At 43.1% G+C, this 13,517-nt stretch overlaps 1 protein-coding gene across 1 annotated transcript in view; it reads right to left on the minus strand.

Annotated features, from left to right (window-relative positions):
• Positions 1 to 255: 255 nt before the first annotated feature.
• The window catches only part of GTDC1 (glycosyltransferase like domain containing 1), a 215,496-nt gene continuing 202,234 nt past the window's right edge, over positions 256 to 13,517 (minus strand). Inside the window, exon 12 of the transcript XR_014172699.1 lies at positions 256 to 1,144. The gene's annotated coding sequence lies outside the window, so the exon portion shown is untranslated. The remainder of the gene's footprint in view (positions 1,145 to 13,517) is intronic.

The following is a 13,517-nucleotide window of genomic DNA, read 5'->3' on the forward strand; positions in this document are numbered from 1 at the left end:
CCTTTTGAACCTTGATGCACTTTAGGCTCTGTGAAAGAAGTACGACTCTATACTACAGTGGTACATACACTTGCACAACTTTTTGTTACGTTTTCCATTACTGGGACTACTTGCATGAAATGAGGCCTCCTCACCAAACCCTCATCCTCCGATTTGAAAAGATGTCAGCACGACTACGGTGGATAATGGGTGAGCTTACTGGAACACCACAGCCTGATTTACAGCCGCTTTGAAGTCTGAAAGCAATCTTAATGGGAGCACAAATTCACTTTTATTCCCGTTTCAGTTCACCTCCTAACAATGCTGGCTCCAGAATTGCTATGCGTACAACAGCTTCACAAATCAGGGATCATTAAAGTCTTATTTGTATATCTAAATCGAATTGCCTTCACCCTCTCCTAAAACGCGCCGAAGTTTTAACAGCGTCGCCTGTACAATATTGAGGCAAGCAAAGGGGTGAATACAGCCATCCAAATAAAACTTAATAAATTAGGTTGAGTGTAATTATCCAAACTGGAACAGGGCCAGAAGACTTAGGCAAATACTTCTTTAACAGAAGGAGCCCTTGGAGGTATAATCACCTCAGGAGGAAAGCACTACTGTTAACAGTATTTTTAAAGAGAAGGAAGGATGCTCCAACAACAGTTCCATTCTCGTGTTGTCATATGTCTCATATTTGGACTGTAAGCCCTTTTCAGCTCAGGCTGCATCTTAGTGGTATTTTTCTTCTTCTTCATACAACAACAACACCTTACCGGGTTATAGTTTTCCTAAGATTCGACAGCACGACATACCATGCCACACAGCATAGTTTTGGCAGAAATTTGCCACTCCAACCACTTTTGGCAGATCTCTTGCACACAGCTTGTATGATCAGGCAAGATCAGAATACGGCAGAGTGCATCTACCAAATTAGCGTCTTCTGCGCAATAAGGTGCAGCACAATGGATTCACACTTGGGCTTGATCTTGAAAGGAAGCCCAGCTTGCAAGAAGAGCTTCTCTTTGAATGCTGACCCTCAGTAGTCTGGGATGCCTGATGACAACATGACAGCTGAAGATGGCAATGTGACAGGCTATTGTATTCGTCGGAAGCCGAAGTCAGCATGGCAGCATACTGCAGTTGGTGTGGTGCACAGGAAGACCTGTTTCAAACAGTCAGTCTGAGCAAGCTTATTCTAATTAATTGTTTGTTTGGCATCATAAATTAATAGTGCACTTTTCACAGCAATGCATGAAAAAACAAAGCACCAGGTCCTCTGCCCCCAGGTATCTTACGATCAAGAGGTCAACAAAGGGGGGAAAGGGGAGCAAGAGACAGGGATAGCAAATGCTTGAGGGAGGGAAGAGGAACAGGAAACAAGAGAGGAATGAGAGCAGGTGTGGTTATAAATAGTGGTTCATTCAGGCCCAGGCTGCAGATCCATTACTACGAGGCTAAATTATTGGTAATACTTAATTTTTCTAAAACAAGAACAACTGCACTATTTCCCTGTATCTATACACTATTGACCAGATCGTGTGAGATTTGCAGGAAGCCATCAGAGAAGCAGAGCACAGCAAGCAACATATCATACACAGAGTTGCTGGCCTTTTGCTATACCTGAGAGTGTGTGCTTGTGCAGTTAAAATGAGAGACAAAGAGACGTGTGCTTCCCTATGTGATATGCTTGCTCAAAAAAAGGGGGGGGGGAAGTAAGTAAGATTGGTCCTGCTGGAGGAAACTAAATGTCACCTTGTCTACCATCTTGCTGTCACAGTGACTTACCAGACATAGGCCCTGTAACTACCATGGTGTCTCAGAGGTTCCTTGTGCATAGGTAAGAGAAAGGGGCAGCTGGTGGGAGAAACAAACACTATAATAATCAGGGGTGTTGAACCCAGACTTACAGATCTACTGACATATGTGAATGTGGTAGACATTTCTCTAGCTCTTGCACATACATACCACAATGCCCATGTCAACATATAAATATAGATCAGGCACTCAGATGTAGTGAGGAACAAAGGGAACTCAAAGAAACTCGAAGTCACCAATTCTCTCCCCCGCAAGAAACACACACACTCCAAAACAGATAAGACATTTATGTAGTCTGGTGGAGGCAGGCAATATACCAACTAGGACAGTAGACAAGCAAAAGCAATATGAAAATGATTTCAATATAGAGGCTGTTACTGGGGTAATTTATGTTAAAGAAATGCTCATCAAACTCCAATATAATTCTTTAAAAAAAGAAGAAGAAAAGACTAGGAAATAAAAATGAATGGTTAGGTCAATGAATAACAACAACAACAACATCAACAGGAAATACCTCTATTAGGCCTAAGCAGAAAAAGTTACTGTTATGTACTGAATTGAATAGGATTCAAAATGCAGCAGTCTGATTGGTCCTAGAACAATAGGATTCAGAATGCAGCAGTCTGATTGGTCTTAGAACAATGCAGCAGTATGATTGGTTGGCAGGAACCACCCAATCATGCTCCAGATAGAAGTGAATCCACAACCTGATTGGCTTACAGTAGAATTCCAGAATTAGCCAATCATGTGCAGCCCATTGTGTAAATAATGTATATAAAGCAGATACTTTGAGGGGACTTTCATTCATTCCTCCTCACCACTATGAGCTGAATAAAGAGCATGAAATCACTTTGCGACTCTGAGTATATTTCAGTTACAGAATAGTCAGCATGGTTTGTAGGACTCTTCTTTAGGATGCAAGGTAATTTCTGAGAATCCATAACAGAAGTGACAACCCTTTTTCAGACTGAGGGCTGTGTTTCCTTACAGAGGCCACAGGGTAGTCATGGGTGGGACTAGAGGCAAATGTGGGAGGTGCAAAGAATATAAATTTTACCTTTGCACTTGCTCACTGCGATCAAGGCAAACAAGACACATGAGCAGGGTTCAAGGACTCATTCCAACCACGTAAAAACACCCAGGGAGGCTGCAAAGTGGGACTAATGAGGGGTGTAACCTAGGGAGAGTCTAGGCAGACCAGGCAGGCCATGTTTGGCCCTCATACCCGAGGTAACCCACCTCTGATCTATACCACAGATATAACTAAAGTGGGTTTTATCTACTGTTATTCTGGAGCGGGGCATAACAAGGTAATATAGAGCTTCTCATATGGTGAGTTCTATAAACTAAGTGAACTCTTGTTCAGTATGTGTTTTAAAAAGAAGAAAATGAGGGGGGGGGAGAGAGAAACCACAGAAAGAAAAGAACAACAAAATCTCAACAGGTCTGTATGGAATTCATGCAGGAGCTCATTTATTAATGTATGTGTAGCTATCATTTTATTCCATTCCCCAAAGGTGACAGTTAAAGGAGCAGAAGACTGCCTGATTGACAGCAGCCATAATTCCATACAATGAGACTGTATCATATTGTTTGATGTGATATGATATTCATCACTGGTAACTGATCAAACATACTCTTGCATCAAACAGTATTACAATGGGATCATATTGCATGTGCCTGCTGCCAGGACTGTTCATTCAGTTGTGCACCAGACAGGTCTTTTCATAGCAGTGATGCACCAACACTGTCTATGGGGTTTTAAACAAGAATGTTTCCCAAAGAATTGAGTTGTGTATGTGCAATGTGTCAGCAATCAGGATAAATCTTTAGGGGTCCATAACAGGTTTTCAGAATGCAGCAATGAGAATGATGCTTGGATGGAGGGGCATCCTTAAAAATAGAGAATACTAAGATGTAACTTCAAGTGTGATGAGATCTACTGTATTCACTTATAGAAGCCTTGCAGTTTTTCTGCAGCAGGGTTGTACTCAGCTTCCCTTAGCTTTTACTTCTTACAAACCTGGCTTTGGATAAGTGCTTGTTTCATTTATATTTCCTCTCATTCCCTGGGCAAGCTTTGAGCTTTTATTATTTATTTTTTTTATAGTCAGGTGCCTGACACTTTTATCTACTTAAATGTTTCTTCAGCAAATTTTATAAAAGAAAAATAAACCCAAGGTGCTTTCGTTTTTAATTTGCTCCAGGACAAGGTGGGGACAGAAGGTGGTTTTGTGATTGCCACAAGGATCAACCAATCAACACACTGCCCAGTCATGGCGAGAGGCGGTTTCATGATTGTCACAAGTGCCAGCCAATCAGAAATATACAGAGTCAGGTTCTGCTAGAAACAGAAAGCTTTCTTCTCTGACCAAAAAGGGGTGAGTGAGAATCTATAGTTGGCTCACCACTGACACTTATGTTCATCCATTCATGAATTTATTAGCTGTTTCTGCAACTAACATTAATTTTTTAAAAAGTGTTAGAAACCGAAAACCATAAGGCTTTTCCATGCATTATGTTTTTAAAGCATATGCATTATGTTTATCAGTGTATGTGATGTGACAGTTGTGTTTGATAGTGTCACCTTGAAAGGTACAATTACAGCAGGGGAGGGCAAGAGTCTTCCACCACATGTCAAGTTTTAAAAATCAAAAGTGTTTTAGGAAAAACTATTAGGAGTTCCTTTAGTTAGGAGCATGAAGACAGTAGCAAACAATTATGAAAAATAATTTCTTCCTTGATGTCTCTAACAGCTCAACTCCAGGATTTGTTGACGTTAGAAATTGGCATCGGCATCTAAATCTAAAGCACAGGATAGAGAAGGAACCCCAGTTTGGGGAAAGGGGTGCAGGGGAAAAGCAACACACAGGAGAAGAGTTAATCATCTCCCTCTTACCTGTTGCTCCTCCTTTGCAAATTGTACCTATATCCACATCATCTCGCACACAGGACAAAAATAGTCTGGTCTCAGTGATTTTGATAAGACAATATCAAAACAGCCTGCAGAGAGAAAGGTAAGCAGCATTTTTCCTTCTTCACAAATTTTCAATTCAGGTTGCCACTTACCACAGCTTCTTAAGGTTTTAAAATAAGGTTCGGGGGGGGGGGGGATCCACGCATCAAAGAGTCATGTGTAATTCAACTCTTGAGAGAGGTGGGAAGTAACCCTGCACCCCTTCTTTCAGTACGCCCCATAGAAATCCGTAGAATTTCTTTTAATTATGCACAGGCCTGGTTTACATGTCTCCTTTTCAGGGCACATTATAAGTTACTTTATAGAACTCTAGATGGCAAGCAACAATCAGCACAGACCCCAAGACAGAAGCTTTTCCCCTCCCAGGTCATACAAGCACACCGTAATCCAAAGCACATCTCTCAATCTCTCTCTTCCATGCAATGTCCATTTTTAGCTTCAGTCAAGCTCCTAAACACTTTGACCGCCTGCCTGCATGCCAACCTTCTGCCTTAGTTCACACAGGAAATCCCCTTACATCACGCAAATTGCCAGTCACACACCTGGGTGACATCTATCACAGCCTAGCCCCTTTTTGCTTCCAATGCATTTACCATCCAAATCATTTAACTGACCCAGGTGGTGGATCTCTTGCTTAAGCCAGTGCTTATTTAGGTTTCTCTGCCTCCCCACTTCCAACGTATTTTAAGAATAAATGCCTATTTACAAAACTACATCTAAAATCAGATGTCTAAAAAACTGGTAGGAAGACCACCCAGTTCGCAGAGAGCAGGGGTGGACTCAGTTACTCTGCAGATTTCCCTCTTTAATCACAGAAAAATAGCTCTCAGCACTTCTGGAAAAATGCTCGGGCATGGACATTGGCGAGCCTCCAAGAGGAAGGAATTTTATAACTGCGAAGCTGTCACTGAGAATGCCTCCATGTGTGCCTTGCCTTCATCACCAGACCTGACACACAGATGGAATAGTCAAGAGGGCATTCTCAGTTTATCTTGGAAATTTCAATGGAATATGGATTCCTAGCTAAGCCCAAGTCATTTATAGGTCAAGATCGGAGACCCAGTATGGCTGTGTTGAACATGGGCTGGGGAGAACTGTGTTAAAACCCTACCATCACCCTTGAACAACACTGGGCAATCCTGGCGGTCAGCCTAACCTACTATCCTGTTCTACAGGGGCTGGGACTTGGAAGAAGCAGGTCAAGCCCTGTCTTTTCAGGTCAAGGCAAGTCTTTCTAGCAAGTCAGTACCCCGGCCAGCTCCCACTGGCCCTGCTGCCTAAGCTGTGGAAGGTGTTTCAACAAAGAGCAGGGACCATCAGAGGCTGTATACAGGCTGACAAGGGCTATACAGTAGTCAAGGAGCTATGTGCTGACCTGTCTGATTCTGCAGGTGCTGAATTTGATACTTTGGAAATGATAGGGATGCTACTGGGGGCTCATCCTCTTAAGTCTGAAGAGAGTGAGAGGCCTACACCCTTAGGTCAGGAGGGCCCAGGAGGTGGTGTTGAGGATCTTCTCCTGAGTGCTGAAGCCCAAATTACCTCCTCATCTGCATCTTCCTTGGGGTAACCCACCGTATTTTTTAAATGAAGATTACACAGATGACCCCATGCATGCCATCCTGACCTCATAAGAGCAAGGCTGGAGATATAAATGTGATGGCCTTGAATTGTGTTGAGAAGGCAATCATATCATGTGCTCTCTTTGCTATATTATTCACAAGCTGGAACCTTCCACGTGGAGCACATTTGGTGGGAAAGCTCTGACAAAGGTTTAAACTAGGGGTGAGTACTATGTGGCCCTCCAGATGGAGAGGGACTCCAAACTCCCCTCTGCTCCAGCCAGCATGTCCAGTGGCCAGGAAAGATGGGCATTATAGCCTAAACAACATCGGAAAGACTTCCAGTTTCCCATCTCTGTGCTTAAGCCATGTACATGGCTCAGGATCACTGGCACCATGACGGTTGTAGCTCTCCACACACATTTCAATACATGCTGTAATGGAAAAGGGTTTTTCTCTTCTCCCCTTCCATGACTGCCACTCTGGGTAGTCTAGCTGTGCAAGAGGGTCTTCAGGTAGACTGCCAGCACACTCCCTGGGGTTCCCTTGGGTGGAAGTGAGACCTGAAGGTGCAAGGTGACTATTTATGAGGCAGACGGATCATCCTGTTTTAATCCATTTCTCACCAGAGCTTACTTTTGTCTGCCAAATCCCACTGATAAACACAAGCACTGTGAAGCCAAATGGTCTAGGCATGTGAAGGGAAAATATCCCTTTGAGTCTGGCACAAACGCACACAGAGAACCCTGACAGCCAATTTTTGAAAGTTTATTAAGGATAAGAGGCAAGAAAAAAGGAAAGGGCTTTTTCGGGACTTTAAGAAAGTGAAGATTACATTTCAGAAAACTAGCTAGGCCTTCCTCACAAGGCACAGAGCATTCTGGATGGTCAGGAAGAATAACTGAATTTTGGCTACATTCCATTTCTTCGGTGCTCTTGAGCCAAGTAGGTTCTGATTGACAGGTAGCTCTGACCAGCCTCTCATCAAAGTTGCACCTAGGCTGGGAAGGTGCTGTTCTCCCCTTTTAGATGCTGAGAGTTGGGGCTGTTGAGGTCTTAAATACTGCTGGGAGTCAACTCCCTGCAAGACTACCCACTCATGTATTGGAGTGGGAGACATTAGCTCTCAGTTTATACAGGATGGAAGACTAGAGAAACTGGGTCATCTTACAAGGACAGGCTAGGAATGGTCCAGGCCTGCTAGACCCGGTGGGGGGGTAGTTTGTTTTCCTCCCTTCTACTCCTCCAGTCCCATCCTATGCATCCAGCAAAGGATAGGCAGAGTTAGACTATGGAAAGTCTCGGCGGAAACTTACAAACACACACACACACTGAGGGAATAAACCAGAGTTCCTAAGATGCAAAGAGTAGCCCATGGCTACTTCAGGCTGCTTCAGCTCAGCGTATTTTATGTCTGTGACTCCACAGGATGGGACGAGCCTGTTTTTGGCTTTTGGCACATCATCATTAATGCTGTTCAGTAGTGGCCTGCCAAGTGGCACATCCAGGCTAGTTTTAAACGCCTGGCAATTCAAAGCCACAACCAGACTGGCATGTGCTGATGTTCGTGTGGTCTAGGATTCTGCTATCACTCTTATGGGCTGAAATAGTTATATGGCTACTCCCTTGAAGGCTCGGATTCCAGATTGGTTTTCTCATTTGATCAGAGCTATCTTTTTAAAACGCCCAAGGCCATGAAATCTAGTTCTCCCTGGCTAGTCATTCATAAGAGCACTGCATCACACTCCTAATGGCATTTCTACTTTTACAGACTTGGAATTATACCCGTTTCTATTTGAAATGACACATTTCACCACTGCAAAACAAGACAAATCAGTTAGTCAGCATCTTTCCTCCTCATTTTCCCCACCCTCGATATGCCTTCCTTGCTTTCCTGTGTTCCTCATAACCTATTAATGCTGTTTGTAGGAAGGGAGGTTTAGGTGCATTTCACTGTCACCAATTGCTTGGAGATAACAATGTAAGTAGCAGAGTGTGCAACAGGAGAAGAGGAGGGTTCTTCTGTTTTTTCAAAGGGTCTGAGCTTTAGTTCCTTGCATCACAACTACAGAGGCAATAGCCCTCTAACTGGGCACAGCTAAATAATTTGAGTTGCTGTAACACTGAACATTGCAGCAGACACAAGGGAGCTTTAAGGGCAAAAGTTAAAAGAAATTTCAACACAGTGAGCAATGCTTGGAGTTGAGCAACTGCATAATACGGCAAACGCTTTGCAACAAAATTATTTAATTCGCAGATGTACATTCTGACAGGGCTGGGATACAACCAGCTTACTGCCATGGTTTTCCACCTGTACATCGGTCCCTCTGCGGTAGAGGAAGATATGTAGCCTTGCTTCAGACTGTATACCTTGATATTGTGCCGCTCGGAGTCACCATGCACCAGGCAGAAACACAACTGCAGATCTGCTCTTATCCTCCCATATACCACCTGAGTAGCAGCTATTATTCCGCCTCCTTAGGGAAGGGACCCCATATGCAAGCTCCACAAGCCACCTCTATCACTCCAAGCGTCATTAGCAATAGTAGGATAAACTGCAGCTGGGTTGCCCCTATGCAAGCACAACAAAGCCTGCCACTAATCTGGGCATTCAGCGTTCCAGGCCTTGCTAGGATGTTTTAAGCCCATTTCTCAGGGAATCTCCTGCTTTTAAAGGTGGAAAGACGTCTACAGGACTTGACAAGCTAACTAATTAACATGGGCTTGGAAGGCAAATCTTCTTAGTGACTTAACAACAAAGGACATATCCCTCAGTTAAGCAAGCACACCTTGTATTCGGCATGGACACAGCGTGCAGTTTTAATGTTGCAGCGTTTTCAGGAGCCCCTGCTATTTCCCCCCAAAGTGGTTTCTTAAGACATCTGACAACCTTTTGAAAATCAGCGTTTTTGTCACATTCTTGGGATGGGGCGGGGAACCGATGGAACAGGCACTCCAACAAACAGCAGGACTACTCTAGAGTAAATAAGTTAATTGTTTTATCTGATGACTGGATGAAATCCACCAATTCGATGGAAGTGTTTAAAGGTATTGTGTGAATGATGTTGCAATATGTGCCTTATTACTCTTCTAGTGAACTAGTGGTTGCCACATTGTGGGACCATGGAACAGAGGCTCATCCCTCTGTCACAAGGCAAGCAATGATGCAACAAGGTAATTTTAGACCAGGGAAGGGGTGGGAACTGCCAGCCTGCAGGCCCAATTAGTCCTGCTGCATGACCCAATTTGGCCCACAAGGCCTCTTCACCAAAACCATGCCCACATGCCCCATTCCTGACATCATACATGACATGAGATGATAGGCAGGTGGGCAAGCAAGGGAAGCTTGCTCTCTGCATCAGTCAGTTGATTGGTGGTGACAGCAAGCCAGCTGGGGTCATCTTATATTGCTATTATTATTATATATTTATTTATACCTCGCCTTTTCCCCTGATGTGACTCAATACAGTTTATAGATAAAAACAAGAATTACTAAAAAAAGGGGGGGAAATAATTAAAAAACAAATAATAGAATTACAACTATATACATATATCTTGTGTTCTTATCTATCTGAAATGATGGTATCCTGAGATCTCCAGATGAAGGGTGGTGTACAAATAATAATAATAATAATAATAATAATAATAATAATAATAATAATAATAGCTGTCTATTCCTGCATTGTAGGGGTTTGCCTTGACCTCAGGGTCCCTTCCAATTCTACAATTCTGTGATTCTAAGATCTACAGTGGTACCTTGGGTTAAGAACTTAATTTGTTCTGGAGGTCCGTTCTTAACCTGAAACTGTTCTTAACCTGAGGTACCACCTTAGCTAATGGGGCCTCCCGCTACTGCTGTATGATTTCTGTTCTCATCCTGAAGCAAAGTTCTTAACTCGAGGTACTATTTCTGGGTTAGCCAAGTCTATAACCTGAAGTGTCTGTAACCCGAGGTACCACTGTATTTTAAAACATACAATCACAACAAAAAACAGCACGGCACCAGCCCCTGATTAAAAGCAATCAGTTCCCCAAAGCCTGTTGGAACAAGGTGGTCTTCACCTGCTGGTGGAAGGACAACAAGAAAGGAGCCAGTTGAGTTTCTTCAAGGAGGAAGTTCCAGAGTCTGGGAGAAGCCACCGAGAAGGCCCTTTCCCAGGTCCCCACCAAGCGTGCCTGTGAGGGTGGCAGGACTGAGAGAATGACCTCCCCTGAAGATATCAAAACCCAGGCAGGTTCTTATGAGGGAATACAGTCTTTCAGATAACTTGGACCTAAGCTGCATTGGGCTTTATAGGTCATATAAAGGGGACTTTGAAGGGGAATTGTAGAGGGGAAATCCATAGTATGGCTGATTCCAGCAGAAAGTAGAGTCTGATTGGTGGGGAGAGCAGCCAGCCAATTCTTGAAGGCACAATTCTTGCTCCTTGCAAAGAGTCCCAATAAGCTGATTGTGGGTGTTTTAAAGCACCACACAAGGTTCTTTGCAAGCCCCATCAGCTGACATCATTGTGGCATCAGGTGATTGACAGGTGGACAGCCCTACTCCACCCCCAAACTATTGCTTTATAGCTGCATCTGCATTTTTCATATGTTAGACTAGGGCCACCTTGAACAAACAGAAAAGGAAATATTCTGAGAGCAACTGCAGATTAGTCTTGTCATGGCCAAATATGGCAACTGAATAGAGGATGTGTGATTCATTATATCATGGAAAACCAGGGTATCACATTTTTATGTGATGCCAGTACATACAAACAACAATACTGTTGGATTTAAATGGCTCCTTCTTCAACAACCAAACTCCACAAACCTGCTGTCTACCAGACTGTGCGATGACTGCTGATGCGTCTTGCAACTTGTTGTATCGTTTATAAAAGCTCCTGAACACAAACACAAAATTTTGTATTGGAACTCTGGGGACTACATTGATATTGGATGTGGGACATGTGGCAACCAGGCCGCAGGTGTGTCAAAGACTTGCCAGGGTTTGCAAACCCAGCATTCATGCCAACACAATGTTAGCCACTAGTGCTACCATTCTGGGTTATTCACAGACCACTTTTGAGATGTATGGAAATCTAGTATAAAAATTACTAGTAATTATTGATGCTCAATACAAGCTGCCTGATGAAGATGATCTTTCCAAAAGGTTGACATGCATATATTTCTGAGAGTCATACCCATGGAAGTAGGAGTACCCTCATCTCAAATAAATGAATTTGAAAAGTGAAAGTAGTGTCGTCGTCGTCCCATCCCCTGTCCCCCCCCCCCGGTTCCACAGGACTAATTGAGGTGGCAATCAAGAGAGAGGGGGCATTTCTGCTTGAAAAGTTTTATTCTACATCATGGTGCAGCCTTATTGCCGAAGCTAAGCAGATTTAGCCCTATAAGCTGTTTGCATAGGAAAATGCATGGGAATAATGTTTGCCAACCAGTACTCCTGGGGGAATGAAATTAATACAGAGATGCTGCTGCTAATGTAGTCCAAAATAGGCCTGTGTCACACAACCAAGACATGATCACATAATTATTGAAGTTCTCATGATCATGTGAAAATCAGAGACACACAAATCTTGTCCTATCAGAAAAGCAAATTAATATTGAAACAAAATGAGAGAATGTGTGTGTGTGTGTGTGTGTGTGTGAGAGAGAGAGAGAGAGAGAGAGAGAGAGAGAGAGAGAGTGTCGTGCAAAACTAGCATGGATCAGTAATTAACACATATTCTGAAGTGAATACATTTCTTGTTGCTTAACTGGTCAGAATTTAAACCTTATCAAGGAATGTTGGCAAAGATCTAAGAGTGATTCAATAGAGCCCTCAAATTCTGAGTCAAAAATACAGTGGATTGACCAAGAAAGCTCTTTCCCGCTTTTTTTTTTTTTTTAAGTGCACATATGATGATGCAGCATAGCTATAAACAGATGGTATTTGGCCTCCTTCCTATTCTCAACATTTGGAATTCCTAAACTACATGAATTAAACAATAATATTTTATAAACATACAAGGGATTTTGCTCACTGCTTTGTTAACATAGAAATTATACAATGCTGACATTTATGTAAATTTTGAAAAGTAAACAAGAATATGCATTTGAAATAAAGCAAACGCAAATCAACAGAGGCGAGGTATGTTCCTCAGTGCTCATACCTATGTGTGTGAGAGAGACAGAGAGAAGGAGGGAGGGAGGTGGAGAGGGAGCCAGCCTTGCTTAAGGGGAGCATAATGGGATGAAGGACAAATTGTAGCTTAGGCAGTCTGATCCTTTGTACTCTAAAGGCATGTTTTACACCTTGCTGTAAACAAGGGATAGTTAAACCATAATTGGCTAGTTGACCATCAGCATTCATTTACTATGAAACCTGTTATTACAGAGTTAAAAGACGCTTCCCAGTGCTGATTCCTTGTTGTGAGAAGGAGAGTCAACTTGTCCTTGCTTAATATCAGATACAGCTCAGGCTGGCTCTTGTTCTACGGATGAGACACCAAGGTTTTAGGAAGGCCTCTGCTTGTGTTCCCATCCTCAGTTCATTGGGTGCCTCTGTTTTTAAGAGCCAGCAAGCAAAGGCAGGCACTGAAGTTTTCTCACTGCCCTCCTAAGTTTGTTGACAAAATAACGATCCCTACATTTTAATCGTCGTTAGAATTTTGAAAGGGCTAATTACCACTGTTTACAGACAGGCCTTTTCTATTTGAAGCTCCACAAAGGTCAAGCCCTTTGCATGGATCACTTGCCTGCCCCTTTACTTGACCGGATTTGTTTTAATGTGCCTCTAGATACCTCGTCAGAGTTGCAGGCTGAACTCTGCGAAAGCCCAGAGGAATTTTGTGCTGATTTAATGTTGAGGGTGTTGTCTTGGCTAAGGCCGGGGTTTTCTATGAGAAGTTCTGCTCTCTGCAACCAAAATGCAAAGAATGGGAAAGAGAGACATACACAGACCCCCACCCATAAGGCTCCCACTGGAAAAGGAGCCCAGGAATACACCATACTACTTGTGGCGGAAACACATGCGGAGCAAGCCATCTCACACGTTAGGAGGGGACAAAAGGCATTTCCAAACGGTGGCTGTTTTGGGGGTGGGATTCAGTCACATACAGGCAAATCTAAGTTGCGAAGTTAAAGCTGATTGGGAGTTCTTCTGCAACATACCCCCTTTGCTAAAAGACTAGGCTTTTTGT

Source organism: Podarcis melisellensis (genome assembly GCF_964234715.1).
Source record: "Podarcis melisellensis genome assembly, chromosome: 1".
Taxonomy (NCBI): Eukaryota; Metazoa; Chordata; class Lepidosauria; order Squamata; family Lacertidae; genus Podarcis; species Podarcis melisellensis.